Here is a 27,686-nt window from a genome sequence, read left to right on the forward strand (position 1 = left end):
ATTTTATGGGCTGCCGTTTCCTGATCAAACCGCCTTGCATTTTCCTACCCAGTGTGTTTCTGAAGCAACTAGGAATTTTGTCGGCCGCGTTTTGGTGTCAGTCCTTGTCCATCAGATTTTAAATTCTAATAAAGGAAAGGAGCCTCTTCGCTTGGTTCATCTTAGCAGTTCTGTCAATGTGCCCACCCCCTCCCAACCGGGAGCAAATTGTATATACTTATTCCCACTTAAAAAGAAAAAAAAAAATGAAAAAAAAGAACACCCAAAAAACAAAAAACCCTTCTCAGGGCTGTAATGACATCTTCAGTCATTAATGAGTTAATAAAAATCTCAAAGTCATCTGGGGCTCGATAAGAAGGAAGAAAGAAAAGTATTGTGCTGTAATGACCGGCTCCCTGGCTGCCCTCTGCGATGTCATGGGTCAGTCATGTTAAGAATGTGTGTGTCCAATGATCTGCTGATTTTTATCAGCTGGCCCCGGAGCAGAAACTGACAAGGGCCAGTTTGGGAGTCACAATGAATAAACAATGACTTTTTGGCTTGTTGGGGGCTGTGTAATAGAGTGAGGGGTTTATATATACTCAAACATGATGACATTAACAATCAATATAACAATTACCGGACAAGTTATTGGATGGGGCCTTCACGGGTCTTCAGCCGTCTTGCCCTCCAGTCAGCTGACACCCCCTGCTCAGAGGCCGCCGGGGGGACCCAGGACCCGGGCTCTGATCTACGAGGCAAGCCCTGCATCTCTGGCTGAAGTCGTCCAGACCTGGACATTCCCAATCACTTGGAAAGTTTATTAAAAATACCGATTCCTGAGTCTCCTTTCTAGAGATGCTCTCTCAGGGGTGTGGGCCAGGGCTCTCGCTTGGTGCTGGTTACAAAGGCTGCAGGTAAGTTTGCCCTGGCAGGGCAGGGAGCTGGTGTACAGCTGTGGGACCCCAGGTTGGGAGGCTGAGCAGCAGCTCATTAGGAATGCAGATTCCCAGGCGCTGTAATCAGACCTGTTGAACCAGACACTTTGGGAGGCGAGACTTGGAGGTCTGCTTTTTAACAGCCTCCAGGTGGGTCTGACGTGCCTCGGGGTTTGGGGACCACGGGTCCTCACAGCAAAGATCTTTGTCAAAGGGTTGCAGCTCAGAGCTACCATTCATCCCCTCAGAGGCTACTCATGGGTAATCTGTTACTCGTACTAGGGAGGAGGCTGAAGTATCCAAATGATGCGCTTAAAACTCTAAACGAGGGTAGAGCCAAGCTTAGCTCCATAGTCATGGCACTCTTGTGTTCACGTACACCGGCAGGCTCTCCTGAGCCATCTGGAGCCCTGAGTGGCTTTGCTTACAGAAAGGGGGGAATAAACATGGCTTTTGTCTGTATTTAAAATAAAAAAAGAGGAACATGGCTTTGTTAGTCATCTTACAAGACAAAAGAGATGCTGCAAGAAAAATCAATGTGTGGGAGGAATTTACTTACTAATAACTTTAACTGTACTATTCATCTGGGCATTCAATGCCCATAGGCTCTTGCATTGATTAGTGAGGTTGACTTGAAAATACAAAAAAAAACAAAAAACAAACCCCAAACCACAGAACGTGCATGTGGCCCAATGAGGAGAGGACACGTGCATGGCCCAGGGCTGGCATGTCACAGGAAGAGGGATGGCCAAGTCCTTCTTCCACTGCAGTGAGGGACTTCTCTTATCTGGCCGAGAATCTTGCCAAGGGGACAGCCCAGAGCTTGCCAGAGTTTCAAAAGAGGCGGACGAGTCAGCCAGATGTGCAGTAGGTGTGAATCCGTGTTCCTCAGAGTAAGTGTCAAAGGACAATTCCAAGGTTCTAAGCCTCCATCATAATGAAAGAAGTGTCTGGGTCAAGTGAGAAACTCTAGGTTAAACGGAGTGAAATCAGGTGGTTTGAAGCAATGGCTTCTCACGCAAGACTATCCACCAGGAGAAGGTTGTCCATTTCCTCAGTAAAACCCTTTTATAAAGAATCATCTACCTTGTAGCCCTGTCTGGGTTGCTCAGTGGGTAGCACGCTGTCCTGGCATGCCGAGGTCACAGGGTTGTTCCCTGGTCAGGTTACATACCAGAAACAACCAATGAGTACACAACTAAGCGGAACAAGGAGTTGATGCTTCTCTCTCTCTCTCTCTCTCTCTCTCTCTTCCTTTCCTCTCCCCTCCCCCCCCCCCACTCAAATCAATGGAAAACAATTAAAAAAAAATGAAAGAGTAATCGTGTAGAATTAGGGTTCTGAGGCATTCAAACCTTTTCAGATGGCACATACCAGCGGGGAAAAGCTAGATATTCTGTGTGTTGTATAATAAGGAACGTCTTTCTTTGTTATAATTTATGAAACGCTCTGTGTCTGGCGTCAACATTCATTACGCGGTGGCTTGAAGCCATCAAGAAGGTTCGTGTAACAGCACCAAAGAGTTAAATAAGTTGTCCAGCTGTTGATGGTCTGGTTAAATCATCCCTGAATGGTTGGCACAACTCCCAGAACAGGTATTCATTAAAAACAAAAAAACAAAAAACCAAACCAAACAAACAAACAAAAACCTACCCTGTATGGCACTAGTGAGATTACAGTGTATTTTCACAAACGAGAGATCATTCCATGGCGACTCCTGCACCCGGACCCAGAAACTTCCTACAGAAACAGAAGTGCACCCAGGCTGAGGGTGGAACTGCATCTGCCCCCCGCCCCCCCCCCCCCCGTGAGGACAAGATTGTCCTGGTCATGGGCACCTCGCCAGGTTCCACAGGGCAGGGGCTGTGGTGGCACCCTGGCTCCCACACTGGCGATTCCTGAAGGGGACAGGAGGTTGGGGTGGGGGGGTGCCACGGAGGTCTGGCCCGTGGGGTCTCAGGCACACTTCTCTTCAAGTGTCTGCCATAGCTGCGTGTTCACGCCAAATGTTACTTCTTGCTGGGGACATGATGTCTTATAAATGTTCTGAAAGAATATCATTTTTCCTGTAGCAGGGAAGGCACTTTTAAAGCCATGTTAAGAAAGGGATTAGTTTCCCCAGGAACATCTGTAGGTCACATGTTTGCCTATAAATCGCTTCTTTGCTAAGATCCCCCACTCCCCCCCCGCCCCCCCCCCCCCCAGTCGTTGCTCAAGGCCTGGAAGGAATTCTCACATGGAAGAGAGAAGAGATCTTAGCTGAAAGACAGGCCGAGAATAAAAATAAACAAACAGAAACTTCCTAAAAATAAAACAATCCCACCCCCTCGTTGCTAATGCTTGTCATCATTTTTCTACAACGGTCCCGCAAGTCTGCCCAAGATTCAGAACGCCATCAGGAGGGGTCTCCAGACTAAAAATATGACGGCAGACCCCGACTTTGGGAGGTCTCAAAGCCCTTTTTTTCTCGTCTCCTCTGTCAATATGTCCCCAATGGCATCACGTGTGCTTTGGAGACACAAGGCGAGGGCAGGAGAGGACTCCACGCCTTCCGGAAGGGCCAGGCCAGTCGAGTTCCCTGTGGTCTTCCCACCACTCATCTGGCTGGTGATGGGGTTGAATATTTCTCCCCTTTCTAGACTCCGAAATGTTTCTAATTAAAATAGCTTACTCAAGGTCACTGGAGGCATATGGTCCTGCTCAAAACTTTAAACAAAACATTAGTTTTTACAACCTTTTGTAATTTGGTATTGTATACAACATGGTTCTATGCAGCATTTCTGTAATCTTTTCAGTGGGTGACAGAAATATGAGAAGCGAATTTATAAGCCATTTAGTGAAGCATTTAATCAATTTCATGCATAGGAAATAACTCCGATGGTTTTGCTTTATCAATCTTTCTCTCCTGGAGAGAACTCCAGTCAACGCCATCTCCAAACAGCGGCTGAGGGTGGGGGTGGGGGTGGGGGAGGTGGAGATGGTGGGGGTGGGGGGCGTGTGAGAGCCTGCACTTGACAGGTCAGGGACTTTGACATCCGCCCCTGACGGGGACACCAGCATCTCTGAGCCTTCTGGAGGCTGTTAATGTATTTCAGAAAGAAAAGGCTCGGACTTTAGTGTTTGGAGGAAGTTTCCAAGGCCGTTTCTACTGCAAAGTTATTCATTAAACACCCTTTTCCTAGCTGACCCTCACGTGCTCGGCTAGCCAGACTAGATCCAACCGCAGACTCACAAGACGACAGAGATATTTTTAAAACCCCGTCGCCAGGGGTTTACTTACTTTGGAAACGCACGAAGCATACGACAGCTTACATGAAAACTTACTTATGAATCCAGGAGTCGCAGCAGTATGACCCAAAGAACTAAAAGTCCACCAGAGTGACCCGTTCCACGTAAGATGTATGTGAGCGAGCCCTTTTCAGACTCTCTGACCTGTCTGTCACCTATGGTCAGTGTTTTCCAGGCTCTTTGGAATTGCTTAAAAGATTTGGAATTGCTGGACTACATGGTGGGTTAATGTTTTCTTTTCTGTCATGTGCTGGAGTTCATCTGGTAACACAGCACCCCAAACGCCGTCAAGGTCATAACTGAAAAAGTCTGAAGGGGACAAAAGCGGACCTTACTCTAATCACCATCTGCTACATTATATTTTCTTTTTTTTTTTTCCTTTTTTTCTTTTTGTATTTTTCTGAAGCTAGAAACGGGGAGAGACAGTCAGACAGACTCCCGCATGCGCCCGACCGGGATCCACCCTCCACGCCCACCAGGGGCGACGCTCTGCCGCAACCAGAGCCACTCTAGCGCCTGGGGCAGAGGCCAAGGAGCCATCCCCAGCGCCCGGGCCATCTTTGCTCCAATGGAGCCTTGGCTGCGGGAGGGGAAGAGAGAGACAGAGAGGAAGGAGAGGGGGAGGGGTGGAGAAGCAGATGGGCGCCTCTCCTGTGTGCCCTGGCCGGGAATCAAACCCGGGACTTCTGCACGCCAGGCCGATGCTCTACCACTGAGCCAATCGGCCAGGGCCTCTGCTACACTATATTAAAATTACATTAGTGCTAACTTGTCTTCTAATATTGGACCTGATACCAAGGCCCTGTAGACATAGTCTCCAATTTATAGAAATTAATTTGCTTTCACTTATTTCCGAACCTAGAAAAAAGTTATTTCCGGGAATCAATTCCAATCGAGATGATCAATTTTTTTTTAATTTTAAATCAAGGATTTCATCTCAGGCAGAAAGGATGTTTCATGCTTCCTGTTATTTTACTTTATTTGTTATTGCATTTATAGGGGTGGCACTGGTTAACATAATTGTACAGGTGTCAGTGACCTAGTGCTACAGCACCTCTCTGTGTACTTTCTGTACCATCACACTTCCTTTTAAGTAATGACGTGCGAAGCGGTGTTCTTGCCTTGGCAATACAGTGAGATGCCATTTTGTATTTATTCTTCCGCATTTTTAAGCTGCAGGGAGTGCACAGTTATAATGAGCAAAATTGCCTGGCAATCCTGCAGAAAATTGGTAGCTCTAATTGAGGTTAGCCAATGGGAGGTCTATCTATCTATCTATCTATCTATCATCTATCCATCCAACCATCCATCCATCCATCCATCCATCCATCTGCCTATATCTACCTACCTACCTATCTATATCAACCATTAACTCCTGGATTAACCAGTGCCTCTCTGACTTAAAAAATTATTTTAGAGGAAAGCTGTCTTTGATACAAGACACGATCTTTGAAAAAGCCATTCCTTAGGACCAAGGAATTTAAAACTTTTGACTACATGTTACAACCCACTAGAAATGACCGTGCACTTCCCCTCCTTGTGAATACAGAAGATAAGGCTGACGTCCTCCCGGCCACCCCCACTGTCCTTCCACCTTCCTTGCTATGACCCACGTTAGCACAGGCGAGCATCTTTTTTCTAGCTGAACAAACCTTTACCACGTGTGTTCCATTAAACGTATAATTGTGCATTCGTTATTTTCACTCATCAGTGTGCGGAGGGAGGGCTCACCTTGTTTGTAGAGAAAGATGCATATCATTCTTTCTAACTACTTCAAGAATTTCACACTGGACGGGTGTACCAGTGCTCACTGAGTTATTTTCAAGAAGAATTAAGACTTTCTTATGCACCCAAATATTTCTCATACATTCATACGCCCAATAGTCATACTACTCGTACGCAATGAGTATTTTTCTAGTATGGGTCTTCAAGGGAAATTGCTGGGTATGCACATTTTATGTTTTAATCGTTACTGCCAATTTAGCTTGCAATGTGAAGTGAAAGTCTTACCAGAATTTTTTTTAATCTATTGAGTTGACACAGTTTGCCACACCATACAGGTTTCAAGTGTACAGCTCAATATAACGCCGTCTACACACCATGTCACACCCTCCCACTGCCGCAAGCAAATCCTCTCTCCTCCCCTTTGCCTTCCTCCCCCTACCTCCTACCAGAATTTCTTGTTTTTTATTTTTAATTCTTTTATTTTTTACTAAGTGAGAGGCAGGGAGGCAGACAGACTTGTACATGAACCCCAACCGGGATCCACCCGGCAAGGCCCTTGTGGGTCAATGCTCTGCCCATCTGGGGATGCTGCTCTGTTGCTCGGCAATCGAGCTATTTTTATCATCTGAGGTGAGGCTGTGCAGCCATCCTCAATGTCCAGGGCCAACTTCCTCAAACATGTCGAGCCATGGCTATGGGAGGAGAAGAAAGAGAGAGAGAGATGGAGAGAGAGATAAAGGGAGAGAGAGAGAGAGAAGTGGGAGGGATGGAGAAGCAGATAGTCACTTCTCCTGTGTGCTCTGACCAGGAATTGAACCCGGAACTTCCATGTGCCAGGCTTATACTTTACTGCTGAGCCAACTGGCCAGGGCTTCTTTCAGAATTTCTGACACAACTTTCCTCAACACGACTCAAACCTACACACCACTCCACCACTCTTATTCTTTGTCACAAACTTTGCCTTGTTTTTTTCTCTAGGAAGATAGAGACCATCCAAAGTACCTTTCCCAAAGAAGGAAAACTCATTATTTGCAGGTGACATGATACTGCATACAGAAAACCTTAAAGATTCCACCAGAAAACTACTAGAACTGGTAAAAGAATTTAGTAAAAAGTAGCAGGATACATAGTTAATATTCAGACATTAGTTACACCAATAATAAACCAGCAGAAAGTCAAACTAAAAAACAATCTAATTTACAACTGAATCAAAAAATAGAAAATATCTATCATATATTTAACCAAGGCAGTTAATGACCTGTGTTGGGAAAACTATAAGCCACAAAGAAAGAAATTGAAAATGATATAAATAAATGGAAGCATATACTATGCTCCTGGACAGGAAGAATTAACATCATTAAAATGTCCTCTATATCCATAGCAATCTATAGATTCAAAGCAGTTTCTGTCAAAATACCAATGATATTTTTCACAAAATTAGAACAAATAATCCAACAGTTTATATGGAACCACAAAATACCTCAAATAGCCACGGCAATCTTGAGAAAGAAGAACAAAGTTGGAGATATCACATTACCTGATATCAAACTATACTACAAGGCTATAGTCATCAGAACAGCATGTACTGGTTTAAAAATATACAAATAAATCAATGGAATGAAATAATAGATTGCCCAGAAATAAACCCACACATATATGGTCAATTATTATTTGACAAAAGAGACAAGGACATACAATAGGATAAAGATAATCTATTCAATAAATGGTCTTGTGAAAATTATACAGATACATGTAAAAAATAAGCTAGACCACCTTCTTACACCATATACAAGAATAGACTCAAAATGGATTAAAGACTTAAATGTAAGACTCACAACAGTAAGACAGCTAGAAGAAAACATAGGCAGTAGGATCTCTGACATTTCTCATAGCTGTATTTTTTCTGATACATCTCCTTGGGCAAGGGAAACAAACAAAATATAAACAAATGGGGCTACATCACACTAAAAAGTTTTTGCACAGCAAAGGAATCCATCAACAAAGTGAAAACACCTATATAATGGGCCAGCTTTTTCCTTTCCTTTAAGAATACCTGTCAAATATTGGAATTTAATCTCAAAAGTTGGTTTTGAGAATTTATTCCTAATAATGAGTAATTGGAAGCCAATTATGTGTCTTAAGAGTAGACTGTCTGCATACACATAGCATGGCAATATGGCACTATTACGTGGGCATTAAAATGTAATGATGTCTGTAGCAAAATTAAACAACTGTTTATGATAGACAGATAAGGAAAGCAAAAAGGTGAAACCATCTGCAAACTTAATCTTATATGTGTACGGAACATGAACTTGTCAGGATGGTAGACTTGCGGGTAATTTTATTTCCTTTAAATTTCTTTGACTGTTACAATAATGAAACGGAGATTATAATGCAAGTGGTCCACCAACTGGATTGCTCCTACCTGGGCAGTGAGAGCTGGACTGGTGGAGTGACATTCCTCCTTCCTTTATCCCAAGATGCCAGCGGGAGGGGTTTCCCCTAAATGAGAAAGAGCACACATTGTATTTACAAACAGGGAGACTTGGTCTTGGCTGGTTGGCTCAGTGGTAGAGCATCAGCCTGGTGTGTGGATGCCCTGGGTTCAATTCCTGGTCAGGGCATACAGGAGAAGCACCCATCTGCTTCTCCACCCCTCCCCCTCTCGCTTCTATCTCCTTCTGTAGCCATGGCTCGATTGGAGCGAGTTGGCGCCAGGTGCTGAGGATGACTCAATGGCCTCTGCCTCAGGCACTAAGAAGAGCTCAGTTGCTGATCAATGGAGCAATGCCACACATGGGCTGAGCATCACCCCCTAGTAGGTTTGCCAGGTGGGTCCCGGTGGAGGTGCATGCAGGAGTCTGTTTCTGCCTCCTCTCCTCTCACTGAATTAAAAAAAATACACCCCCCCCCAAAAAAAAACCAGGGAGACGCCATCAGGATTCCCCTCAAGGAGCCTGGTTTAAACAAACACTGGTTTGAGGCTTCAGCACAAGGCAGAACTCCTTGCACTTTCCCAGTTCCTGGGAACACACCTGATTCTCCTGACCTCCAATGGGTCAAGTACCTTCTGTGGGGCAAAGGAAACTAGCCGATGGGCTGGCCAAGGTGTTTGGACAAAATTCCTGGACATTTAGAGGCGTGCAAAATGGTGATTTACTTTCCAAGGGATTTTTAAGGTGCATTTTGGAGAGGCTCTGAGACACGCGATGGTCCATGAATCCCATGTTGAGTTTCAATGAAATTTAACTGGATGTTCTGCGATCTTTTGTCAGAGGGTGGTCAAAATCCAGGACAATCGGCTAGGAGGGAAGTTGGGGATGGAAGCAGAGCTTCCTTACATGCCTCATGGGATCAGTAAGAACGGTCTATGTCATGCTTACCTTTTTTTTTGAGAGAGAGAGAGAAGGGAGAGAGAGAGAGAAGCATCCACAACCCGTTGTTCCATTTAAGTTGTGCCACTGATTGCTGACCGAGGCTTCAACTGGTGACCTGGGAGTGAAGCCGGTGACCCTGGGATTGGTGACCCCAAGCTCCTCCATGTGACAACCTCAGTGCTCTGGGATGTTGCTGTATCCACTGCGCTACTGGCCAGGGCTGTTTCTTTGTTCTGTTGTTGTTGTTAATGAGTATATGAATATACAGCAGGAGAGGGAAGCTGTAGACCAGGGCTCTTCAAACCGTTCTGAAATCACCCGGGGGCTGTTCTGATTAAGCGTGCACGCCTGGGTGGGATGAGATTCCTCACCGCCCGGGGGCTTCCGGGTGATGCTGCTGGAACAACACTTTGAGTCCCAAGGTTTGAGACGATGAGCTCCAAATATGGCTCGTTCCAAAGCCAGGTTCCCACGCTCCGTGTCTGCAGTCTGTGATTCGGTCGGAAAGCACAAGACTGTGTTGTCGGGCTTCCTAGGCAATGCTGTTGTGCAATCCTGTAAGCGGGCAGCGTGCGACACCACCGAAGCAGTCACAGCGTCACTCGAGGTTTGACTGCAGCACGGACAGGTGTCCTTGGACCTGCGTGGTCCTAGGTGAAACGGATTACCTCCAGCTCGTTCGCTGCGTCGGATTCTACTCCATCTTCTGTTCTCACGGAGCTGAGCTTCTGTGCCCCGGGGCCCAGCCTCGGACTCTGGGTCCTCGGTGACTTCCTTTTGAACTGAACTGAGCCTCACTCCGTGTCCTGGCACTAACCTCACGACCCGTGTCAGTGCTTTTCAACCGCAGGTCTCCACAGACCAGTGCCGGCCTGCCAGAAAATCTTTGCCGGTCTCCCCCAAAAGTGAAGCGCCCTGAAGCAGTGTGAAGGTGACAGAGTCTCTGACCTTTGAGTCTATAATCTCTATACAACATCAGGGTGGCTCACCCTTCAGCCCACCGGCCGGAGAAAACACTGCTCTAGGTGGTCAACGGATATAATAAGATCATCTCTAGCAACTCCGATGAGGATCAAACAGGAAAGAGCCTGAAAAAGTGTCCGGACCCTGGAAACCTAGGTTTGAGGCTGTTCTCTGTCCTCTGATGTGACCTCTGGACAGGTCACCGGAGGTCTCTGACCCCCCTCCCTTTTCAGAAATAGCCAAAAAGTTTTAAAACTTAGGAAATGCTACATCAACTTGGAAGAGTTTTATTATCCCTGGTAGAAAAATACATTGTTATTTTTTTTTTAATTGGGCCAAATTCACTTGTAATATTAACAGGCAGAGTTTAACTAAGATGTTGTTACATTTTACATGAAGTCTCCCCATTCGCAGGCATTTCTTAGGAATATCGGAGAGAGTGGCCTGCTAAGTATTGCTCACTGGTACTGCTCTCCACCTGATACGTGTCCTAAATTTCCATAGCTCTAGTTGGGGACCATATTTGCCCAGCTATAGGTGCCACCGAGGAAGGTGACAATGATGTCCTTCCATGTTGCGCACATGGTGACCCCAGAGAACCACCAGCCCTCAGCATTTGGGCCTCGCTAGGTTAGAGTTTTGAAGATCTGCTTGGCATTGGCCAGAGATAGAAGCCGATGACTTCATGTTGATTTTGCCCATTGCCCCAGAGTCACCTTTTCCCTCTGGGCTGTGACATCAGCGTTCCTGTGACACTTATCTCGTCTGTCCCATTCTTTGCCTGAACTTTCTTTCAATAGTGAATTTTACAGACGAGATCCAGGCAATGATTTTTTTTTTTCTATTTTTTTAGGGTTGCTCTGCCAAACTGAAGACTTCTAGTGAAAAAAGTCCAGTTAACTACATTTAAGTAGATTAAGGACCAAATTAATAGGCTACTGAACTAGGAAAGGGTGAGTTGGAAATAGTAAAAACATGCAAGAGATGGTGGGTTAAGAATAGGTTTCTGGTGGCCTGAGATAATTTTTTTTCTTCTTCTTTTTCAAGTTAGAGGAGGGGAGATAGAGAGACAGACTCCTGCATGTGCTCTGACTGGGATCCACTCAGGGACCCCCATCTGGGGCCAATGCTCTGCCCATCTGGGACCATCCTTGCAACAGAGCTATTTTTAGCACCTGAGGCAGAGACTCCACGGAGCCATTCTCGGAACCCAGGGCCATTGTGGTCAAACCAATTGAGCCATGACTACGGGAGATAGAGAGAGAGAGAGGGGGGGGGGGAGAAGGGAAAGGAGTAGAGAAGCAGATAGTCACTTCTCCTGTGTGCTCTGACTGGGAATTGAACCTGGGACTTCCACATGCCAGGCTGATGCTCTACCACTGAGCCAACCAGCCAGAGCTGGCCTGAGATCTTATTCGGGTTTTCCCACCATCTCACTAGGTGACCTTAGGTATGTTAACTCACCTCTCTGAGCAATAGCTTCTCTCTCTATGCAAAGATGATTAAAGGAGGCAATCAATTCTATTTGAATCTCTCCTGGTAGGAGCAGAGATCTTTGCTGTGTTCCCCAGCATACTTCAGATACCCATGAAAGTTCCCTGACTATAGTAGGTGCTCAGTTAATAGTTGTTGAAGGGACAGCTTCTTTCCAGAGGGACAGAAAATGTGTGTCTTTAAGTTTCCTGAAAATGTTTCTCTACATTCTTTGACAGCAGGCCTTCAGAGGGATGGTCTGTTCTGTTGGTGCTTTGACAGTTCACTGACCCAGGCTTTTGTGTACCATGCCAGACAAAAACTGGTGGCACACTTAAAAGTCTGAACATCTGTGGATTTTCTTTCTTTTTTTCATAAAGTGAGAGGCAGAAAGTCAAAGAGACAGACTCCTGCATGTGTCCCAACTGGGATCCACCCAGCGAGGTCCCTATGGGGCAATGCTCCGCCCATCTGGGGCCACTGTTCTGTTACTTGGGCCACCAAGCTATTTTAGTACTGGAGGCAAGGCCATGGAGCCATTCTCAGCATCTGGAGCCAACTTGCTTGAACCATTTGAGCCATGGCTGTGGGAGGAGAAGAGAGAAAAAGAGAGAGAAGGGGGAGTTGGAGGGGTGGAGAAGTAGATGGTTGCTTCTTCTGTGTGCCCTGACCAGGGATCGAAACCGGGACTTCTACACGCCAGGCCAATGCTCTACCACGGAGCCAACAGGCCAGGGCCTCTGTGGATTTTCATATCATCTAAAGCATTTACTGACTTGAGTGAGATAGATGCAGTGATTTGAAGCTTTAACCAAGTTTAATGTTTTTATTTTTAATTTTACTCTTTCTAAAACAAGATGTTTTATAGATGTGATGTACACATCGAAGAGAAGAGGGCTATTCCCAATATTATCTTTAAGACATAAATAGCAAACGATGCCAGTAATCAAAATTTACTACGATTGTAATAGATGCTGGCAGAGTGTCTGTAGTATGGACGATGCTAATATCTCGCAGACTCCCAAGAAGAGAGGTGAGGATTGCTAGTTTGGCTTTGTTAAATGGAAAAAAAAAAAAATCCATTACTGTATTTGTAGTTTTTACTACATTTGGGAGATTAATTCTCATAAATAAAATTGCTTAGACCGACTTCCAATCAGAAAGTTGAAATGATCTGTGGCAATGTTACCACTGAAAACTTGTGTATACTATGAAAATATTTCAATAATTAATGCATGCTCCATCTAGAGTAATTGACAGGAGGTCATAAACCTAATGGGCCAGCTGTGTTTGATTTGTACATGAAAATGCTTAAAGGGCTAGGCAGGTAATTCAACCTCCTCCAGCAAGAAAGATTGGTTCCTACGTCTCTAGGTAGCAGAGCCATTTACTAGAATTTTGTTTCTTTTTTTCTTAAAGTCTTTTCCAGATTTCCCTGTGAGCTATGCATGTCTCTCTGCTTCTCATTCTAATCCAACAATCCCTTTTTAGAGTTTTGGTTGTAGGCATGGAACCCAGCCATCCTCGACAATTATACTTGGCTCTCCCAACCATTTCAATGACAACTTGAAAGCACCTAATTAAAAAAAAACCCCAAAAAACCCCCAAAACCTGAGACTCACTTCAGTGCGATGACTTTTTATCATTCATTCTGCTCAATGTGGCCACTTCAAAAATTTATTTTGCATTTTCTCCTCTCCTGTCAGTAAACAATGGTGAGTAATAAAAGTATCAGGACCATTTAGGAGTCTTGGTAAGATTTTTGTAGTCCCAGTTATTTATGCATTCCATTGGTTGATTCCTGTCTGTGCCCTGACCAGGGATCGAACCTGAAACCTTGGCTTTAGTGGGATAGTGGAAATTGAGCTACCCGACCAGGGCCATTAACTTTTCATATCTAAAGTGTACTTGCAGAGTGATAAGGATGAGAACATTGAAAATTGCCAATGAATGTGGTTGCTGTAGGCATGAGAAGCAAAGGGTGTTTAAGAAACCCTGGCTGTCGCAGGAAGAAAACACAAGGCAGCGAAGGTTGTTTTAGACACACCTGAGGACACTCAGAAGGCCACGTCTGTAAGAGACTGCTGAAAGGGGATAGAGGACGGTGACACGGGTCAACCTTTGTTTCTTGTCAGCCAAGCATATGAGGTTGACTTGGCCTTCAGCACACAGGAATGGTCATCCTTACTTCATCCTTCTGAGCAGAAGAAGTTTCCCGTATTTTTATGCATATTCAGTCACTAAGAACCCAATATGAGATAGCTACAGTCTTTGCCACCTGGAGGTGTCGAGTTCAAAGCAAATAACAATACGAGAGGCTAGAGGCGACTAAATCACCTATCAAAGAAGACCCAGCCTGGTGTGATAGCAGATGAAAAGGCTTTGCTGAGATAGTTTCAGCTGGTGGACGTAAGTGCCCAGCTGCGTTTTCCATCACCACGAACTTTCTTCTCTTGTTTGTTTTAATACATAAAAGCAATGTATTCTCGTTACAGAGAAATATTAGAATCACAAAGAGCAAAAGTAAGAATACCTCCAAAAATGAATTTTGCCTTTCCCTGGTATATATTCTCACACACAAATAAAATCCTTTTTTTTTGTTTTCATTACGTGAGAGGTGGGAAGGCAGACAGAATCCCTCATGTGCCCTGACCTGGATCCACCCAACAAGCCCACTAGGAGGTGATCCTTTGCCCATCTGGGGCATTGCTCTGTTACTTAGCAACCGAGCTCTTCTTAGCACCTGAGGCAGAGGCCATGGAGCCATTTTCAGTGCCCAGGGCCAACTTGCACCAATTGAGCCATGGCTGTGAGAGGAGAAGAGAAACAGAGAGAGAGAGAGAAGCAAGAGGGGGAGGGGTGTAGAAGCAGATGGTTGCTTCTCCCATGTGCCCTGACTGGGAATCAAACCTGGGACATCCATATGCTGGGCTGATGCTGTACCACTGAGCCAACTGGCCAGGGCCTACATATCCATTTGTAACCAGCTTTCCCATCATAAGAATCAGCCAGGATCTTGTTTTCACCAGACGTATTTATTTAATATCATTTTTTCTGGCTTCAAATGAGTCCATTGTCTGGATTTACCAATGTGTATTTCAACAATTCACGTTTGTTAAAATTTTGGATTGTTTCTCACTCTTCTCTATCGTGAGAGATTGTTTTAAAATATGTCTAATAAGACATCTTGATTGGTATAATCATCAGAAAAGGTGTACGTGCTTGAATTAGAAACTATTGTTTGTCAAGAAAGACATTACATGGAGAACACAGTTCCTATGTTATCTTTAACATTTTTATTTAATTTTTAATTTATTTTTTAATAGCTTGGAGATTGTAGGAGTGAAGTAAGGTACATATTTGGGGGGAAAGTGAGAGCATTTAACTACAGGCAAACACATTACTTATTCGTGCTTGTTTATTTAATTTGTAAGATATATAGATTGAAGGAAGGAGTAATAAATAAGGAACAAATGAATCTGTGAAAAATATCTAGCATGTTCCAAATCCTGGGCTAGGTACTTGACATCCAGTGTCACTTAATGGTTTGATCAGGTCAGGGTTAATATATAGAGCCCACAGGTCCCCATTCACATCAGCAGAACGTCTTCTAGAAACATTCTTTAACTAAGAAACAGAAGCCAAAAACCATTTTTTAGAAAAGTTACATAGGGGAGGGGCTTAGCCATAGAACGCTACTCTTGAAAATGGCCACCCACAAACCAGGTCAAATACTTGGTTTTATTGACAGATGTCATTCAAGAAGCAGGAAAGATGGCAATTTTAACTGACCCGCGAGTCCGGAACCCTGACATGGCTTTCTAAGAAGCCCATTGGGATGGTTTTGCTGGTTGTACCACAGAGGCACTAACTACTGCCGCCCGAAGACGTATCTGCTCACCCTGTTTGTCCCAGGCTGTCCTGAGAGGGCCGGTGTGCTGGCTGTGCCTCCCCTGAGTGGAGAGTCTCAGATGCTCATTTTCCAACCCAGCACACAGCTGCGGCCTCCTGGGGATCCTGGGGAGGTGGGCAGACCCCAACAGGATGGAGACCTTTGGACCTATTTTTGTCACAAAGCAGTTTCCTCGTCCATCCTTTTGAGGATGGCTTTTGTTTCATTTGTCTTTAATATGTCCTGGAAGCTGCATTAAAAAACAAACAAACGTTTTTTGGCCCTGGCCGGAGTGTCAGCCTGGCGTGTGGGGGACCCGGGTTCGATTCCCGGCCAGGGCACACAGGAGAAGCGCCCATTTGCTTCTCCACCCCTCCACCTCTCCTTCCTCTCTGTCTCTCTCTTCCCCTCCCGCAGCCAAGGCTCCATTGGAGCAAAGATGGTCTGGGCGCTGGGGATGGCTCCTTGGCCTCTGCCCCAGGCGCTAGAGTGGCTCTGGTCGCGGCAGAGCATCGCCCCCTGGTGGGCGTGCCGGGTGGATCCCGGTCGGGCGCATGCGGGAGTCTGACTGTCTCTCCCTGTTTCCAGCTTCAGAAAAACAAACAAACAAACAAAAAAGCAAACGTTTTAAAAATGTATTGATATTTTGAGAGAGAGCGAGAGAGAGGAAGAGAAGGTGGGGAGCGAGCGAGCAAGTGAGAAACATTGATTTGTTGTCCCACTTCTTTAGGCATTCACTGGTTGATTCTTGCATGTGCCCTGACCGGGGGCTCGAATCTGCAAACTTGGTGTACTGGAGCAATGTTCTAACCAACTGAGCTACCCAGCCAGGGTAGAGGGCTGCTTGTAGGTTCCTCCTTCTGTTGCCTTGAGATAGAAGAGTCTGAGCTATAGTTACCCACCCTTGCAGACCCGGTGCCTTCCTACGGGATAGGAATCCATTCTCATGGCACAGAAACGCAGTCAAGCAAGGCTCTGGCTGAAAGATCCGCTAAGAAAACTTCAAACAAAGCCAACCACGGATACCTCCGATGCAGAATTTGTAATGTAACAACCCGGAGCAGTAACTATCAGGTCAGTGACTGGAAGTCTATCCTATAAACAAGGATTATAAGATTTAAACAGGGCTTTGCCTCATAACAATGATGTCAGCAGCCACTGGTGATGGCGGAGAGCCTCCCCAGGTTGCTGCTCCCTCACTTAAAGTGACAGCGTACAGCATTGCGCTGCATCTATTATAGAGACACATGGATTTCCTCTCTGCAGAAACAAATTTTTCTTTTCTCTCACGGAAAAGATAGATCTGACAGATTTTAATCGAATGTCGTTGTTCAGAACTACAGGAATGCGTTCCGTGCCACGTAAGGAAACATGCAAAAAAAAAAAAAAAAAAATACACCAGTTACTAAGGAAAGAGTTGTGTGGCCAAGTTTATTTGGAGAAAACACTTCAATAAAAACATACACACAGCCTGACCAGGCGGCGGCATAGTGGATAGAGCGTCGGACTGGGACCCAGGTTCGAAACCCCGAGTTTGCCAGCTTGAGCGCGGGCTCATCTGGTTTGAGCAAGGTTCACCAGCTTGAAACCAAGGTCGCTGGCTCGAGCAAGGGGTCACTCGGTCTGCTGTTACCCCCCCCCCCCCATCAAGGCACATATGAGAAAGCAATCAATGAACAACTAAGGTGCCACAACGAAGAATTGATGCTTCTCATCTCTCTCCTTCCTGTCTGTCCCTATCTGTTTCTCTTTCTGTCTCTCTCTGTCTCTGTCACACACAGACACAAAAAAGATACACACTCACACAGCTGTCAGGTCTGTGAATTGGTCAATATTTTTCAAGCTAGTGTGTTATGGATAGTGATATCAGGAATTATTGGTCTCCATTAAAATTTCCGCTAAAACTATTCTGTGCAGTTTCTCTGTTTAACTCTAAGATGCTGGAATATTGGGACTTGGTATTTTATTTATTTATTTATTTATTTTTAATTAAAAAATATTTTAGCAACTTGATTTTCTTTATATTGATTTTTTCTTTGAAAGAGAAACATTAATTTGTTGTCCTTCCCATCCACACATGCACTGGTCAATTCCTGTACGCGCCCTGACTAGGGATTGAACCCACAACCTTGGTGTACAGGACAATGTTCTAACCAACTGAGCCGCCTGGCCAGGGTGAGGACTTGGTCTTCAAAATGAAGTGTTTCCCAAAATGAATCCTGGCTTTTAGGAAAAGCAGCATTTGAGATATATAGAAAAATGAGGAATCTTTGTGTTTCTTATCCAACAGGCTCTCACAATTATACTTTTGCTCAGCAGTTGGCTATGTCTGAGGCAATTACATTATTCTATAAATTTATATATTGAGGAGCTCTTATTTTTTTTTCAGCGTGTCTATAGAGAGTCACATTGTTTATATATGTGGGTTTTTTGTTTCCTAAATTTACACAGACATTTAAACAGATCTTTCTTACAATTTTTTGATATTAATAAAAGTGGTGCAGGCCCAGTAGCTGAGTTGGATAGAGCATTGTTCTGATGCTCCAAGGTTATGGGTTTGATCCCCGGTCAGGGTACATACAGGAATGGACCAATGAATGCACGGATGGGTGGAACAACAAATTAACATCTCTTTCAAATCGATAAACAAAAATTTAAGAAAAAAATCTTTGGAAAAGAGACATCTTCATTGACTAGTTCAGGCTTTCTCACTATGGGCTGAGCTAATTTGTAATGATACTTTTCTAAATATTTGAGTCTTTGCAAGTTTTGTCTTTTTTTCTCAGTATGTCTCGTGTTCACACCTCGTGGCAATTTCCTGCCCAGATATTTTGGCATAATATATTTTATTTCAGCTAATTATCAGTGGTGAAAAAAAAAAAAGAACTCCCATCATGAGTAGAAGCGTGGAGATAAAGTTTTAATTGACCATCAATCCAGTCCTGCCTTAAATGGTGCATCTTTTGAACAAAGTTTTTATCATTCTATCCTCATAATTTCAACGTTATATTAGGATGCAGAATGCCAGAAGAATTGTATATATTTGGAAAGAAAAGTATTGTAAGAAAGCTATTTTAACAATCCTACATAGTGATTCCTAGAGAATTGATTGTGTTTCAATGGGCAGAAATAGAGAATTAATTCACTTTTAAAATGTGAGCTCAAAAAATTTCCCTCTTGTGTTCTTCCATTGGCATTTCTAAATTCCTAAATGTTACGAAACTTTGTTATTTATATGAGAACATGCCGTATAAGAGGATTGCCCTGCAATGCCTTATTGGGTTAACTTTGACAATGGCCGGGTTTAAGAATGATCTCACAGCAGTGATATGTGTCCTTGATGTGTCATTAAGATATGTTGTTGTTTTTTTTTCTGAAAAGCATAAGGTGATATGAAAAAGAGGGGAGCGGCCAAGGCAGAAGTTACCTTGCAAGAATAATATCAGATATTGTCGGTATGTACCATATTTCCTTGTGTATAAGACGCACCCTTTTTCAAAAAATTTGGGGTCTAAAAACGGCGTGCATCTTACACAGTGGTTGTAGATCTTTTTACTTGCATTTCCGGCTTTTTTTGCGCTTGTTTTTGCACTCATTGTTGAAGACAGTGATTCGTCATCAGACACAGATGAGGACCAGCTCATGGATGGGAGTTTTGATTGTGATGAGGAGTGGTATGAATTTTATGATGAATAAAACTTGAGTTAAATAACTTTATGTAATATGTTTTTTTTCTTCAAATTTCAGGCCCCCAAATTAAGGTGCGTCTTATACATGGGAGCGTCTTGTACATGGGGAAATACGGTAAACTGTAAGAGGCATACACTAACTTTTTGAAGGAATAAGAAAGGGAAGCCAGAAGAGAGGGGGAAACTCATTCACTTGAAAACAATGGTGTCCCTGGTAAGTAAGCTTCAGCCAAGTGGCTAAAAGTTTAACTAAAAATAAAAGCAGATCGGATTTCTTTCTGAAAAAACATATTTGCGGGACCCCAAACTACCAACAGTAGAAGACGGTAAAGGCCAGCAGACAATAGTTCCTGGGCCCTGATTTACACGCGCAGAACAGACAACGGCCCTGCCCGCTCTGCCCCCCCCCCCCCCAGACAGTGCTAGCTACCAGCTCACCGCACCTCCAGCACGGTATTTCGAAGCACTTTTCCCCCAAGTTTTTTCTTATTTACAAAAGAAGCAATTCATTTTGTAGGACGTTTCAAATTGGCCAATGGCCAACCACGATCTTGACCGAAGGCTGGGAGCAAAAGGTGTTGCAAAACACAAAGAGAGAGGATATTTTGGAACGATGGGAACAAAAAAGGAAGATTCGTCATCTTCCATATGGCTTTTTCAAACTGGTTATAATTATGGACTGTTTCTGGGAGTTTCTATAATTTTTTTTTTTTTTTATCCATTGAGAAGGCAGAAGACTAAATAAGTTTGTGAATGCATCGTGGGAGAAAGAGAGGAAATTCAGAGGGAACAATGGAATTCTGCTGATTGATGATGACACTGTTAACCTGGAGAATGGAGAACGTTCTCTCATTTGTTTTTCCCAAGAAGGGATTTCAGGGACCTCACCGAACATTAAAGTCCCGCTAATAGGATGAATCATACGCATTACTAGCTGCACCACATCAACTGTGCATCCGATTGAGAAGGTACATTTATCAGAAATCTTCAAGCTGGTTGCTGTTTATCTACCTGGTATTCATGGAAATGCATTTCAAGAAAAATGAGAGCCTGACCAGGCAGTGGCGCAGTGGATAGAGTGTCGAACTGGGATGCGGAGGACCTAGGTTCAAGACCCCGAGGTCGCCAGTTTGAGCGCGGGCTTATCTGGTTTGAGCAAAGCTCACCAGCTTGGACCCAAGGTCACTGGCTTGAGCAAGGGGTTACTCAGTCTGGTGTAGCCCCCTGGTCAAGGCACATATGAGAAAGCAATCAATGAACAACTATGGTGTCGCAACGAAAAACTGATGATTGATGTTTCTAATCTCTCTTTGTTCCTGCCTGTCTGTCCCTATCTGTCCCTCTCTCTAACTCTCTCTCTGTCTATGAAAAAAAAAAAAAAAAGAAGAAAAGAAAAGAAAAAGGAGAAAATGTAGGGCTTTTTTTTTTGTATTTTTCTGAAGTTGGAAACGGGGAGGCAGTCAGACAGACTCCCACATATGCCCGACAGGGATCCACCCGGCATGCCCACCAGGGGGTGATGCTCTGCCCATCTGGGGTGTTGCTCTGTTGCAACCAGAGCCATTCTAGTGCCTGAGGCAGAGGCCATAGAGCCATCCTCAGTGCCCAGGCCAACTTTGCTCCATTGGAGCCTCGGCTGTGGGAGGGGAAGAGAAAGACAGAGAGGAAGGAGAGGGGGAGGGGTGGAGAAGCAGATGGGCGCCTCTCCGGGAATTGTGTACCCTGGCCGGGAATTGAACCTGGGACTTCTGCATGCCAGGCTGACGCTCTACCACTGAGCCAACCAGCCAGGGGGCCAATGTAGGCTTTTTAAACATGTGGTCAGATAACTTGAGATAATATGCCATTTAAATCGGTTGGCATAGTACTAATTCAGGCCCTTGGCCTCCCATGATCCAACTCTAAGAAGATTTCTAGACATTTTGGATCTAAATAGGATTCTTAGACGATTCAAAACCCACTCCACAGTTGCCATGTAGACTTTCTTAGAAAATGCCAGCTACGTTGTAAGACATTTTAGTTGGCAAGTTATTTGCAGAGATTTGTAAACAACCCCATTGCCTCCAACACACACCGACCTTGTGTTTTCAAGGTGAAAAGTGAAGGCATCCCTGTCGGGGTTGGATTTCCATGTACTTTGAGAATAATCTTTGGGACCTTCCTCAATTCTCTGCAGCTCCCTCACATTAGGAAGTCAAGGGATGGCATTTCATTGACATTGGACTCACTCGAGCTAGAGGCACAGTCTGGCCGGAGTCTAGCCGCTTGGGACCTTGAGAGAAGCTACTAACGTTTTGAAGTCTTTATTTACTCATATGGAACATGGGAACCACAATGCCAAACTCATAGAAGCTATGTGCATTCGCGTCACTGAGGAACTGAAAATTACTACAGAGAAGAACGTCTCACATAAGAGCGAGCTGTGGATGAAACTCAAAAGAAAGAGGGAGATGGTGATTAGTGGCTTTGAGACTTTCCGCTGTCATCCCTAATCTTTCGTTTCTGCTGCTCTGATCAGCAATGCTCTCTCTCTCTCTATGGATGCTTGCAGATTCTTGTGACATATTCTTGCTCGTCTTGTTACAGACTACTCAGTTTAGAACCTCAGAACTCCAAGAAATGAAATGTTCTCTGGAAAGGAGTGACTTCTAACAGAGGAAGTCCCTCCCACCGTTCCTTAGTAAAACGGGTCCATCACAGTGAACTTCCAGCCCGGAGGCTGGAAGCGTGAGTCTTCTGTCCAAATGTCCCAGCCTTCCCCGGATTAGTTACATGGCTGCCTCACTGCGCAGCTGGTAATTGCAGAGATAATCACGTTGCCAAGATGCCATTTCATCTGTGTTTGGCACACGTCAAGGTTTCATCTTCGTAACAGAGCCACCAAAGTTTCGTGGGGCCTGACTGCTGTTGGACGCAAGAGTGATTCATGCAAAGGGTGGTGGGGGGGGACTTGCCGTTTGCCTGGGGGACCCGGCTCGCAAGATGGCAGCTGTCAATCCTTATGCACTGGAGGTACAAGGGGGGTTCCACGCACTTGGTCCCTGGCCAATGGCGCTGTCCCTCACCTCTGATGCCACACCCCCTGCCCACCCCAGGCTACGGATCCTGGGCCTCTGGGGCAGATTGAGCTCTCCACGCCCTGTAGGTTGGGGGAATGAATGTCTGGTGAAGGGAAGGGATAGTTTTTCTGGCCTTCTGTATCCCTGACACTTCTAACATAGGCTATGGAACCTAGAGACCCCTGTGGAAGGCAGTGTGGTACAGTGGAAGGTTGCAAACTCGGGAGTCAGAGAAATCTAAGCATGGAATCCTGACTCGACCACTTAACCAGCCACATGGAATGAGGCTTCCTTCCATCTCTTTAAGCCTCAGTTTCTCTCACGACCTGGACAGTGTCACCTAGGGAGTCTAGCCCGGAGGTGGAGCCAGGTGGAGATCAATCCTAGAGTCTCATGACCTGGTTGTCCTGAGCCGAGGGAGCTCTCTTACAGGTCTCTGAGTGGCTGGATGAGGCTGTCCCTCAACGCTGTCATTTGTGTTAGAGAGGACAGCGGGGACTAAGAGGTCATCACTGGTCACATAGAGAGAATAAGACATCAAGAGGGTCACCGTGCAGTGGCATACAGAAATTGAAGTAGTGTAGATAAATATTAAAAATGTCTGGGTGGAGAAAAAGAAGAATGAAACAGAACAGTTTGTAGACATCACTTGTATAAATCAAAGACACAGACACACAGAACAAGAATATACTCCTTGTCTTATGAGGATATATACAAATTCAATGAAACCACAAAACCTAATTGTGCTGTTGCTTAGGGGTTGGGACAGAAAACGGGAGGAGGTAAATTAGAAGGTAATAGAGCGAAGGGTCTGGTTACAAAGTTACGAGTAGAGGAGGTATGACTTAATCAACTTCCTGCCCCTGATCCAAAAAGATTTAAGGAACCCTGGCCTGGTAACTCAGTTGGTCAGAGCAACTTCCGATATGCAAAGGTTGCCAGTTCGATCCCTGCTCAGGGCACATACAGGCATCAACTAATGAATGCATGAATAAGTGGAACCACAAATCAGTGTTTCTGTGCCTCTCTTCTTCCGTTCTTCTCTCTATAAAATCAGTTTTAAAACAAAAGATTTAAGAGAAAAAAGGAAAAGTTAAGGACAAGGTCATGGCCTCATTAAAAAGAAGTCATGGGAAGGGATTTAGGATCAAGGCAGGAAAAAAGGTCTCTGGGTTGGTTCTCTCTCTCTCTCTCTCTCTCTCTCTCTCCCTCCGTTTCCCTCAGAAGTCAAGAATCCTTAGGAAAAATGTGACACCAGTGAGCCTCCTGACACACCTAGTTGCTGTTATCTGAACTCTTTATCTCTACATACTGCAGCTGCCCCGGGCACTTCCCTCATTTTTCCCAACTCTCATTTTTTGGAGACTTACTCACTGGAGGGCAGTTGAGAAGGTGTGGTGCCCATTCTTGTCAGACGAGTTGAGAATTTCTGGGATCCCCAACCCTTTGGCCCCCTGCACATCAGCATAGCTGATCTTCCCATCAATGAGATCTTTGTGTGCGACAGGTCAGAGGGGTGTTACTATGTGAGAAAAGGCCACAGGGAAACTCCCATCATTTTCCTAGAGTCTGAGAAAAAAAAAAAAAAAATATATATATATATATATATATATATATATAAACGGGGCTGGCTTTGTAGTTTCCTTTTGTGGACTGGTGAATGGAAAAATGACTGGATTTATTGGGTTGGTATAACAGTCACTGTTGTATGGGACTGTGATTGTCACCAAGTATATTGACGAAGGAAAAGAAGCCATTGCCCTCCCCAATGGGGTCATTCATGTAAGCCTTGCCTGCTTCAAAGCTGGGTCTGTTCCCCCAATAAATCAATACAATAAATAATCTAAAAAGGAGGATGGAGTGATCTGTAATCTGCTCCCTTTCTTGGAAGCTCAATTTTTGAGATAACATGAAGATAAAATTATCAAGGCACCTCTGGGCTCAGAAAGGCTACTACTCTCTGATGGCACATTGATTGATTGCCATATCTGTCTCCAAATCCTCCTCTCCCTCTGCTCTCTTTCTCTGCCTCCCGCTTCTTGATTGGCCAATCAGGTGTCTTATCCCTCTGAAGGCAGTGATTAGTTCCAAGGATGGGTGCATGATCCAGGCTGAGCCAGTCCAAGGCTTCTCTGGGACCTTGGTTAGTGATATAAAGAAAGAAATGCTCTCCTTTCTAGTATAGCCGTGGATAATCCAATAACTGTCAGTTGACGACAGCCTGACTGAGAAGGATGCTAGTGACAGAAACACAGAGCAGAGCAGAGGAAAAGCAATAGTGAGGTTAAGGAGATGCCAACACATGAGTGCTTGCATGCAGCCATGATGGAAGTTAGAACTTTCTGGACCCTTCACTTATATTAACTAATCAATTACTCTCTCTTAAAAAAATTTTTTTTCTCTACTGAGAGAGAGAGAGGGGAAGAGAGAGAGGGGAAGAGAGAGGGAAAGGGGGGCAGAGAGATAGAGGAAAGGAGAGAGAAAGGGGGGAGGGAGAGAGAAGAATGAATCAACTCGTTGTTCCATTGAGTTGTACGCTCACTGGTTGCTTCTCAAAGGTGCCTCAACTGGGAAATCAAATCTGCAACCTCTGTGCCCTGGGACGATGCCTTATAGCCACGGAGCCACCCTGTCAGGTTCTGATCAATTCCTCTTTTGATTCTAGATAGTTTGAGTTGACTTTTTGTCATTTGTGTTAGAAGATGGTTTGAATCTAGAGTGATGGCTGGGCCTCAAAGGGTAAATAGACCCAGAAGTTTTACAAGGAGCTGCTTTTGTGTTTTTTCTGCCTAGGACTGTATTGGACTCTTAAGAAATTTACTATTAATAGCCCTGGCCGGTTGGCTCAGCGGTAGAGCGTCGGCCTAGCGTGCGGAGGACCCGGGTTCGATTCCCGGCCAGGGCACACAGGAGAAGCGCCCATTTGCTTCTCCACCCCTCCGCCGCGCTTTCCTCTCTGTCTCTCTCTTCCCCTCCCGCAGCCAAGGCTCCATTGGAGCAAAGGTGGCCCGGGCGCTGGGGATGGCTCTGTGGCCTCTGCCCCAGGCGCTAGAGTGGCTCTGGTTGCAACATGGCGACGCCCAGGATGGGCAGATTATCGCCCCCCGGTGGGCAGAGCGTCGCCCCTGGTGGGCGTGCCGGGTGGATCCCGGTCGGGCGCATGCGGGAGTCTGTCTGACTGTCTCTCCCCATTTCCAGCTTCAGAAAAAAAAATGAAAAAAAAAAAAAAAGAAATTTACTATTAATAGATGATGCTCGTGGATACAGAGACCATCCCAGAAAGTGCGTAAGAACTGCAAGAGACGTCCGCGTGATGTTTGTATAGAGGACTTGCAAAAGGTTGTTTCTTTTCCGCTTTCATATTTACTTTGTGCTAAGGTTATAAGGATCTCACTGGCAATGTTGCTGATGTTATTTTTGTCAACTCTGACTCCGTTCAAAAGCAGCAGAATGGAAATTCTGAGCTGCAGCAACAATAAATATATTTTATGTCCCCTGGAACATTCAAGCTGCAGTATGTCAGAGAGTCGGGGAAGGTTGCTTTTTGCCTTGAACTTTGAAGCAACACAAAGAAACAGCCAAACTTTATTTGTTTGTAAGTCTCAGAGATTTTTGTCTTTGCACTTAGTCAAAGCTAGATCAAATTTTTGATAGATCTACAAAGTCAAATGTAGATCTAATCCATGTTAAGTACTTTTGGCAAAATATCAAATATGCCTGTTTTGGGGATGAGGGAAGAGAACAAGTTCTCATCAGCTGTGTGACAGCGACTTCCGTCAGTCAGACTGTGACCTTGTGGGCTTATGGATCCTATAAAAGAAGTCAGGGGCAGATATGGCTGGGTAGCTCAGTTGATTAGAACATCGTCCTGATACACCAAGGTTGTGGGTTTGATCCCCAGTCGGGGCACATATAAGGATCAACCAATGAGTGCATAAACAAGTGGAACAACTAATCAACATGTTCCTTTCTCTTTAAAAAAAGAAAAAAAAAATCAATAAAAAAAATTTAAAGAAAAAGAGGCAGATATGTAATCTGGGACATCTTTCTGGTCCATTTTAGTTTGGTCTGACTCTGAATTAATTTCTATAGAATTTCACAAAAAGGAGCCCATTTATATATATTTTTATTCCTCTCTTCTGAAAGGGAAATTTTCATATCCTTGTTTGAGTGACATGGTCTGACGGTATTCAAAATCAAAGAAAGATGATTGTATTTGTGTTTCAGCATGTTCGGTATTGGGTTCCTTTACAGAGATATATGGTATCAGGACAATTGTGTATGTGTGTATAAATTTTGTTTGAACTCACCACGTTGAGATGCGTGTATAGACTCTAAGTGTCTCGAAGGGCAGAGCGGGGGGTTGTATTGTTCATTTTGTTAACCCTGCAACACCTAGTGGGAGATTCACAAAAAAATAAAATGCCAGTGTACAATTGTGTGGACTTTCCATTCCCGAAGATGTCTGACTGTGAGTGTGGTGGTTCTTGAAACCATCTGGTGAGCTGAGCCGGGCAAGGGCTTACCGTTGTTAACTTCACAGACGATGAGTGTGAGCCTCAGAGAAAAGGGAGGGGTCTGAGATGCCACCCTGTGTCTCTCACTCACCCATTTGTTGCGATCCACAGCTGGACTCCTTATGTCGAGTGGGAGGAGTGTTACCACTCAGGGAGTCGTGAGGAAGGTTGCTGCCGGCGAATGGCGTGTTTGAGTTCACGTGTCGGGTTAGTGACAGTTGATAAAAGCCATCCTATAGAGAGCCACAGGACTTGTCCATCATCACGGGCACCTTATCTCCCCGACTGGAGGGAGTATCAAACTACATTCACAACAGCCCTGAGCAAACCTCTGCATGACGGACAATGAGGTTTCCACATGGATGGCGGGGGAACTGCCTCTCTGGCTTGCAAAGTGATCCCTGGGGCGCCTACCAGGTTTTCCCTTAAAGCTGCAAGTTCGGCTGGAACGGCTTTTCCTAACTTGTACCCGGTGGCTTTGGTGGGAGGCAGAGTTATCGCTTAGACGGACAGGAAATCACATTGCAAGCGGGTCAGCCATGACTCACCGGGCACATGCCACGTTGTTATCTTCCGGGTACAAATATTTACAAAACAAAATGTTCTTATCTCTCAGAGTCGTAGTGAGAGGATTCACGTTTAACTAAAGTCCTGCATGTAATTTTGGGATGAGCGATAGAAGAATGTGGCTGGTCCCTTAGCATTGCATCATGTGCTGGAACACATGTTGGACCCATGGTTTACTGAGCACGTACTACACACCAGGTGATAGTGCTCGTGATGGGG

At 44.8% G+C, this 27,686-nt stretch overlaps 1 long non-coding RNA gene across 1 annotated transcript in view; it reads right to left on the reverse strand.

Annotated features, from left to right (window-relative positions):
* Positions 1 to 27,330, reverse strand: part of LOC136311060 (uncharacterized) — a 62,655-nt gene extending 35,325 nt beyond the window's left edge. The window contains exons 1-3 of the long non-coding RNA XR_010726677.1: positions 26,992 to 27,330; positions 26,694 to 26,778; positions 8,356 to 8,432 (exon numbers count right to left, since the gene is read on the reverse strand). This is a non-coding gene — a long non-coding RNA (uncharacterized lncRNA). The remainder of the gene's footprint in view (positions 1 to 8,355; positions 8,433 to 26,693; positions 26,779 to 26,991) is intronic.
* Between the last annotated feature and the right edge of the window lie 356 nt (positions 27,331 to 27,686).

Source organism: Saccopteryx bilineata, chromosome 7 (genome assembly GCF_036850765.1).
Source record: "Saccopteryx bilineata isolate mSacBil1 chromosome 7, mSacBil1_pri_phased_curated, whole genome shotgun sequence".
Lineage (NCBI taxonomy): Eukaryota > Metazoa > Chordata > Mammalia > Chiroptera > Emballonuridae > Saccopteryx > Saccopteryx bilineata.